We start from the raw sequence: 8,907 nt of genomic DNA, 5'->3' as shown, positions 1-8,907 counted from the left end.
GGGGATAGAACTGTAGACCCAACAAGATGGTGAATTTAAAGCAGATGTGTATTTATTCCTTACCTGGTCCTCAAATTCCCGCACCCTTGTCTCTAGATGCCAGTTTCCTCTCTCCCTTGAGACTGCACACATGCAGAGTGATTTTGCCTGCCTGCTTAGCTCGGCCTGCCACCCCAGCGCATGACAGGGACCATGATTCCGAAACCACAACAGCCATCTCTGTGACACAAAGCATAATGAAGTATGTGTTGAATGAGGGAGTGGATGAATATACCAGGTCTCACTGAATTGTCTTTCAGGTCCTTTATTTGAGGCTGGCACTAACTTCTGCTGTATAACAAGTACCCAGAGTGTGCTGCTAAGAGAAAATGACCACTAAAATGTGTAATTTCATTAATTTTAACCTGGTTTGAACTCAATTCCATTAGAATCTTCCAGATTGAAGTAACATCACCATCTGGCTCCAAACACTCTGGTCTCGTTAAATGAACTGCAGTAATAAAAGCAATTGCTGACGAGCGGCGGGGATGGAGGAGGCCACAACGACGACAGTGTCGTGCTGCCAGCGCTGGGCTATTGATTTTGCTTGACGCTTGCTGGCATGAGCCAGGAGTGCTGGATTGCTCAGATTCTCTTGGCTATAATTAAGCGTTAGCACCAAGCGTGCAGGGTGGGCTCTGAGGAGAGCTAAAAAGAGGTGGTTTTTAAAATGCCCCTGCAGAATTCCATCATGTCTTGTAAACCCAGAAGATTAAATGTAAGCCATCCAGACACGCTCATGCTATGGTGATTTCTTGCTCTTCCTCCAGTGTGCAGAAATGTGTGCCACACTCACCCCGGCAATTTTCTGCTATTTGAACCTAAGATGCTTGGTTGAAGATATTCAGAATTAGGTGGCAGTAAGTGAAGCATTGTACAGCTTTTTGCACAGTCCCCGGATAATCTTATAAAGAGCATGACAGACCATTTAACAGGAGAACCTGGAAATACACTGAGCTAGGACCAGTGGATGGTGGCTGCATCATAAACAAAGGTACATTTTCCCCCAAGGTCACTTCCTTTATCTCATCTCTGCTGTCATATTATTTGCACAGGGAGGGGCGGGCGAGCAGATCACTAAATTTAGAACAAATGTAAAAATGGAATCTTCAACTGATCCCCAAACCACGAACTTCACAGCTGCCTTCTAATTTCTTATGGCATCATGATTTCTAAACCAAGCTCCATGGCCAGGAGTCTGCTTGCTGGCCTCTCTCAGTATTTCTGTGTTCTGGAAATGTCAATGGTGTCGTTAGGATGATGTCACGCTGCAGCAGCAAAGCTCACAGCTTCAGAACCACCTAGGATTTTGCTGAAAATGAATATCTTTCAGACCCATCCAGAAGCAGTTAGCAGAGACTCCAGATACAGGACCAGCCACTTTTATTTGACAGAAACCCCACCACCACCCTGTAGAAACTCCCTCCCCCTGTTTGATTCAGATCCACACTCGTCTGAGAAAAACTAATACAGAACAGAGATTCTCAGTTGGGGGACTTTGCCCATGTGAGTGTTAGGACTTGAAGATGACCCCCCCACACACACAGGTCCTTGTGTTACAGGCTACCTCTGCTGGTGGTGTTATTGGATTCAGGAGGTGGAGCCTACACAAAGGAAGTGCCTCACAGGTGGCCCCAAGGAACACTTTCTTCCTCTGTCTCTTCAGCTCTCTCAACTTCCAGCTCCCTTGACAGGGGCAGCTTTGTGCCTCCACAGCCCCCTGTCACAATGTTCTGAGGGACCATAGGCAATTCAGTTAAGAAAATTAAGAATTTGAGAAAACTGCCTGCTGTCTGTTTACGCAGCAGCTCAATCCTTCTTACCTCCCTGTTAACCGTGTTCTGAGGGTCTAGTGTCCACAAATCTTAACCAACACTAGTTATTTTCTCTTCTCTGGATAATGGCCATCCCAACAAATGTCAAGTGAAGCTTCACTCTGCCTTCAATTGCATTTTCCTCGTGATTGGTGGTCAGGCATCTTTTCACATTCCCATCAAGCATCCATACATCTCCTGGCTGGATTCATTTGAACCCTCTAGGTCGGCCAGCTAGAGGCTTATCAAGCTGCTCTTAGTCTCTGTTTTCGTTTACGTCTACCCTGGTCTTTTCATTCCTTCAGATGACTTGGGACATGATTTTTTTTTCTGGTTCCTTGAACTCTCAATTTGAGCATTTAGAGAGGGGTTGGTTCCATCAGTACCCCGAGGTGAGCAAAACCCTGAATTCCCCCTATCAGCCACTCAAGCAGCCACAGCGTGTACTGGACTTTCCTTCTGTGAATCTCCAGGTGGAAGCTGGCCAGTGGGTCTCTCCTCTATCTCTTTGTTCAATGCTGCATAGGGGACAGGACGTCCTACAACTTCCCTACTGAAGGGCCAGACTCTGTCACTAGCTCTGGACATTCTTGTGCAAAGAACTCACTGGGGATGGAAGCTGAAAAAAAGTTGTGTCTGCAGAGACAGGGTGACTGGTTAGGAGTTCAGTACCTTGGAGAGATTAAAATATTATAGGTCTTGAAGCTAATGACTTTATCTTGAGCTAGCTTTAAGTCCTGGAATGGCCATTCCTTGCCCACTGCTGCATCTGAACTAACATCTTGTGACTAATAAATAGAAACTTTCTGAAATCTCTTGACTTAGCTTCCACTAATGCTGAAGCTAAAAATGTCATCAGGTAGCATCTTAGACCTATGGAAAAGCTTCCCCATCTTGCTGTAACCACCTCTCTGATGTACCCACCAATGCATTTTAAACTTCCCTCGATTTATGACTTTCTTTGTTTTGTAAAAACTAGAAAAGCTTCATTAAACTGCTTCCAATACATGGAATTTAGGGTAGCCTAAGTCTGTGTTCCTGGGCCATAGTTACTCAAAATGGCTCCAGAGTAAACTATCTCTTGTTCCTTTAAAGATGAAAGCCACGGGTTTTGTGCTGATACTGCCCCGTGATGTTAAATTAGTGCCTACTTTGTGGGAAGAAGAATCTGAGGCCTACTGTCCTGTTGTGTAGTACCACTCTCGATCATCTTGTGCTCAAAGGTGAGCAAGGCCAGACAGAGAAAGCTCTGGAGGACTGATACACATAAAGAAACTCTCTTGCCTTTAATTCATTGGCTAGAGCTGGCCACGTGGCTCAGACTAACTCCAGTTTTGAAGTCATCAGGAAAGCATGGCCCATCTTGTACTCTGATGGTAGATGTGGTAGTTTAAATGAGAATGTCCCTCATAGGCTCATGCCTTTGAATGCTTGATCATTGGAGAGTGGCACTACTTGAGAAGAATTAGGAGGTGTGACCTTGTTGGAGGAAGTGTGGCCTTGTTGGAGGAAGTGTGTCACTGGGGATGGGGTGGACTTTGTGGTTTTTAAAAGCCCAAGGCAGTCCCAATGTCTCTCTCTCTTCCTGCTGCCTGTGGAGTCAGATGTAGAACTCTCAAGTACTTTTCTTGTACCATATCTGCCTAGAACTGGGTGCAGCCATGCTCCCCACCATGTTGAAAATGGACTAAACCTCTGAAACTGTAAGCAAGACCCAGTTAAATGCTTCCTTTATAAGAGTTGCTGTGGCCATGTGTCTCTTCACAGCCATAGAACACTGACTAAGACAGAAGCAAATGTGAGTCACAGAGCACTAGCGGAAGGTTGTGCTAGTCCGTGGACAGTGTAGTCAGGATCACAAACAGACCACACCTCTGTGGCTGTGGGGCACTTGAGAAAAGCCATAATGTAGTTTTCCTGGGAGAACAAAGAGTTGGATAAATTTAATTGTACAAAGGTGAGGCTGGGGTTGGGACAGAAAAGAGCCAAGAATCCACTCTCTACATCCAGGCACCAAAGATCTGAAGATTCAAGAAAGAGCAAGAGAAGCCTACCATTTTGAAATATGAAAATAAAGAGCAGGGGGAAAAGTAAGCAAAAAAGTTGTTTTTTTTCCCCTCAAAGTCATGAATGATGTCTTCAGCTCTCTGTTAACTTAACATGTGGTAGGCAAGGATTACTACTTTTTATTAAGCCCCATATTCACCAGATGGTGGGAATACATGTCTTTAATCCCAGCACTTGGGAGGTAGAGGAGGTGAATCTCTGAGTTAGAGGCCAGCCTGGTCTACAGAGCAAGTTTCAAGACAGCCAGGGCTACACAGAGTAACTCTGTCTTTAAAAAAAAAAAAACAAAAAGAAGGGAAGGAAGGAAGGAAGGAAGGAAGGAAGGAAGGAAGGAAGGAAGGAAGGAAGAAGGAAGGAAGAAGGAAAAGAAAAAAGAAAAGAAAGAAACAACCCCATGTTCTTCGTCCTCTAAAATAGGTTGAATATTATTTCTTTTATGAAATAGAAGTTTGTCTTAAATATAGAATTTAAGCCTGAGCATTAAGAGAGTGTGAGAGACATGTACAAGAAAGGCAGTCATGAACACGTGATAATAATCTCTGGCTTCTCATGAGACCACCTCAAATATAGCTGTGAAAAAGAAAAAATAAGCTGGATGTCTCAAGACTGGGAGAAATACCCCAAGTACTTAATATAGATGGTCTCACCTCTTTAAAATGCCTATCAGTACCATGTGTCAGCCTGCAACTGGCATGCTGAATCAGGTAGCTCTACCACCACAAACGCCAATGAGCAGAGACAGAAACTCAATCTTTCAGCTGTGTTTTATTTAGAGACCTGGCAATCTGAGAAATCAGTGGATTAACACCCTAAAAAAATCCTGCCTTCTAGCTCATCAGCCAGCAGATTATGTAGGGAGACTCAGGAGGCCGGAGAAACAGAGGCAGTCAGGCATCCTGAAGCTTGCTCGCTCTTGGCCCTCTGATCGAGTTATGTCTCTGAGACTTGTGATGTCCAGCTGTCATTATCATCCCTTTCACTCCTTCCTCATTCTCTGGGTGCCTGGGCTCAGGCCCTTCCCAAACTACTGAGTCTAGTTAATGGACGCTGATATCAATTTGTACTCCTCCAGGGGCATCTGGGATGGAGAAGGGTTGACTCAAAACCAACACACCATGAGCAGTATTGGTGCTGAGCTATTAATGTGTATGTGCTGACTCCAGCCTCCATTATGGAATCTAGCCTTCCCTCCATCTGCTTCCAGTACCTGGGGGAGAAAAGGAGAGTACTCGGTGAGATGGCCAGCCAACCCTTCCATTCTATGACCTTTCACGGAGCTGCAGACAGAAGGCCTAGAGTTAAGTCCTGTGTCTGGTTCCGCCTTCACTGTCAGCAAGCATGGCAACATGTGATGTCAGGGAGAGGGAAATGAGGAATGCAATGACCTCCATCTGAAGATGCTCTGCAGCCTTGATGCCTGCAGTAACTGTATCTGTTAACAGGTCAACCCCTCGGTGTGGTGCACCATGAGGTCACATGGCTTGATGCAGAACACAGCTCTCATCTCAAAGGGAGTAAACAGTTTATTCTGGAGACAAACACAAATGGCTAGTTCCCAGGAACACTGATTCCTGTTGCCCAAGTAACCACTCCGACATGGAAACGCCTCATGAAGGTTAAGTTACAGAATAGAAGAAAGACATAAATCAAAGGACTTTTAAAATACCTTAGTGGAGACGTCAGGTTGACAAGGTTACAGTGAAACAAAGCAACCTGCCCTGGGCCTCAGATGCTGTTTGAGGAGATACTTAGCTCTTGGATTGGTGGGAACTGGCCATCTGCTAACATCCTAAAATGGCTTACCCGACAGTTGCAAGGATGTCCGGTGGGACACAGAGGTGGGAAATCAGTGACAATCAGAGGCTGAAGACAGTCCAGGATAATATGGCTTTGATCCGAAACAGTCTAGCTCTCCGTAGCGATGGTATTCAGTCTTCAATAGCGGGGGGGGGGGGGGGGGGGGCATCGAAGTCAGCTCCTTATTTTATTTTGGGGTTTTTGCCAAATTCATGTTGTTGAACCACTCCATCAGAGACCAAATGTGAGTAGTGAGGTTCCAGAAAGCTACATTTTTTTTTAGCTTAAATTGTTTCATATACATTTTTTAATTAAAATATAATTATCTCACTTCCCCCTTCCCTTTCTACCTCCAGATCCTCCCATAACCCCTCCACTCTCAAACTGATGGCCTTTTCCTTTGGTTATTATTGTTACATAATGTGTTTGTATGCACAAAGACATAAGTGCAACCTGCTGAGTCCATTTTTGCTGTCTGTGTACATGTGGTTCCAGAACTGACCATTTTGTATTAATACCAATCAGGGGACTCATTCTGGAACTTACTGTATATCCAATGTTAGCCTCAGACTCATAATCCTCCTTTCTCTGCTTCCCAAATGCTGGACTTACAGCTGTTATCACTGAATCCAGCCTTATCCCCTTAGTCTAAATGCAGCCACATGGCTCCCATGGGCCAAGGACTGTACTGAACGCTCCCATCATCCCAGTTGCCCCATAGAACAGCCATGGCATGTCTCCTTGGGGCCAACAAGGAGGCTTCTCAGAGAGGCAGGTGCCTGGCTCCTCTTGTCAACTGTTACATTGTCTACTCCTAGTGTGAGAATTATTGGTAGAGACTCTCCCCAAGACCACCATTCCAGATATAGGAGACCCGAGCATGGAAGTAGAGCCTGTTATGTGAGCAAAGGCGAGGAAAACCTCAACAGAAGCCACAAAGAGCTTGTGTTCACTAAAACTTCTTACCTTGCCTTCTTCAGGCCAGCTCGCTGCCTCTGGCTCCACTCATCTCCAACTCCAGATCCTCTGCACAATGGTCTGACCCTCCCCTGCTCCTCTGCCTGCCCCACAGGCCTGACAGCCTCAGTGACAACCTCTGCTGTCATGATTTGCTCACTCTGTCAGAATCTTGAATTGTCATCCTCCTCAGACTGTGAGTCCTTGGGAGGCAGCAGAGACATGACTTATTACCAGTAATTAAGTAAATTAATTTTGGATGAATGAATAAATGAATTCAGATAATGGAACTGGAGTCTCCCGACATGCTTCATATCATATGAGATGCACTGGTACTCATCTAAACATTAAGTCTCTTTTTCTACAATACTTTTCTAAGCCTTAGGGGTAGTTCCATTTTAAAATGTGTCCCCTGTAAAAGCCAGCTAACATCATGGGAGAAATTAGTGCAGACATCTTACAAGGAATAGAATATAAAGACAGAGGAAGACAAATGTTAAAATTAGAAATAGAGAAAAGAGAACACACATGTACAGAGAGACACACAGAGACAGAGAGAGCAGAGAGACAATAAAGAGAGATGGCCACAGTGCGGATGTAGCTCATTTGGTAGAGGGTTTGCCTAGCACTCAGAAAACCCTGGGTCCACTTCCCAGCACCACATCAACCAGTCTTGATGGAATACTCCTGTGAGCCCAGGACTCAGGAGGTGGAGACAGAAGGATGAGGTTTTGTGATATTTAGCTATCTAGTGTATGTGAGGCCAGCCTAACCCACATGAGATAAGAGAGAGAGGGAGAAAGGGAGGGAAGAGTGTGGGGACTGTTTCTTGCTCTAGGTTAACACAAGTGGTCCAGGAATGGGGCTCTTGTCTGGAATGAAGAGCATCAGGGGCCTGCGCCTAAAGTACCCACATAGTTCACTTCCGTGCACCTTGCTACTGAACTCCAAACAATACAGAATAGTCAAAACCAATTAATTCATGTCAAGACCCAAGACAGGTTTGAGGCCTCTCATGCCTGTGACATGGATGCTGGAAGATACACAATCCAAGGTGAAGAACAGCTCATCCCTCACAGCTGGAGTTTCTGCAGGTTTTGCCATAGACATGAATAACATGCAAAGTTCCACATCCTATCCATGTCTGCAGCCAACTGTGTCACAGAACACTGACCTCAGAGCCCAAAGCATTTATCTAGCACACTGGCCTTTCTCCCTCCAGAATGGGTTATCATTAAATGGGAAAGCAAGCGTGCTATTCCCTTGTTCTGAAGGGGTATCATTCCTGTCTTCCAAAGCTATATTCATTACACAAAAATCCTTGATTAGTTAGACAGGAACATGGCATTGGGAACCAATGAATAACCATCTCCCGGTGATGGAGGTCATTCTTGTTGACTCAGGCACCAATGTGCTGGAGACACATGTGAGCAAGGCCCACCATAGCTCCTGACTGCTGAGCACCTGTAACAGAGGGGAGTGATTATTGACCTGTGACTTTCATAAGTGCAGGGAAAATGACAGCAGCAATGAAGACGCCCAAGAGCTAGTCAGTCACACTAAAGGGATGTTTCATAGAAGATTCTAGAAAGGTATAACAAGGGTGGACTTGAGATATATAACTCGAGATAGTTAGGAAAGGCTCCTTGGAGAAGCAAGTGTTGATATATGAACTGATATAGGATTGATACATAAAGGATGATTCAGAATGGATGAGAGAGAAAAGCAGGGCAAGAGAGTCCCAGACAGACAGACTAGAGGCAGTAGAGTTCCGGGGCAGGAACAAGCATGTCACCCCAGAGGCAGAGTCACACAGCTTGCCCAAGGTGGTTCCTCTGTATCACTCCAGAGTAATCCTTAATAGCATCCTGAGCCCTAGATAGAGTCACACAGTTTACCTGAGGCAATTCTGCTGTGTATCTGTTGCTCTGGTACGACAGTTCTCCACCTCAAAACTTCTTTGGAGGACAAACAACCCTTTCACAGGGGTCATCCAAGACCATTGGAAAACACAGCTATTTGCATTATGATTCATAACACTAGCAAAAGTACAGTTATGAAGTAGCAACAAAAGTAATGCTATGGTTGGGGGCCACCACAACATGAGAAACTGCATTGAGGCATCACAGCATTAGGAAGAGTGAGAGCCTCTGCAGTTTAGTGTAATCAGGAATAGCTTCCTGAGCCACATGGCTTGCCTAAGATAAGTCCGACGGATATCTGTTTTTATAGA

This window comes from Onychomys torridus, chromosome 23 (genome assembly GCF_903995425.1).
Source record: "Onychomys torridus chromosome 23, mOncTor1.1, whole genome shotgun sequence".
Taxonomy (NCBI): Eukaryota; Metazoa; Chordata; class Mammalia; order Rodentia; family Cricetidae; genus Onychomys; species Onychomys torridus.
The sequence above is the reverse complement of the archived record's forward strand: the minus strand, read 5'-3'. Positions refer to the sequence as shown.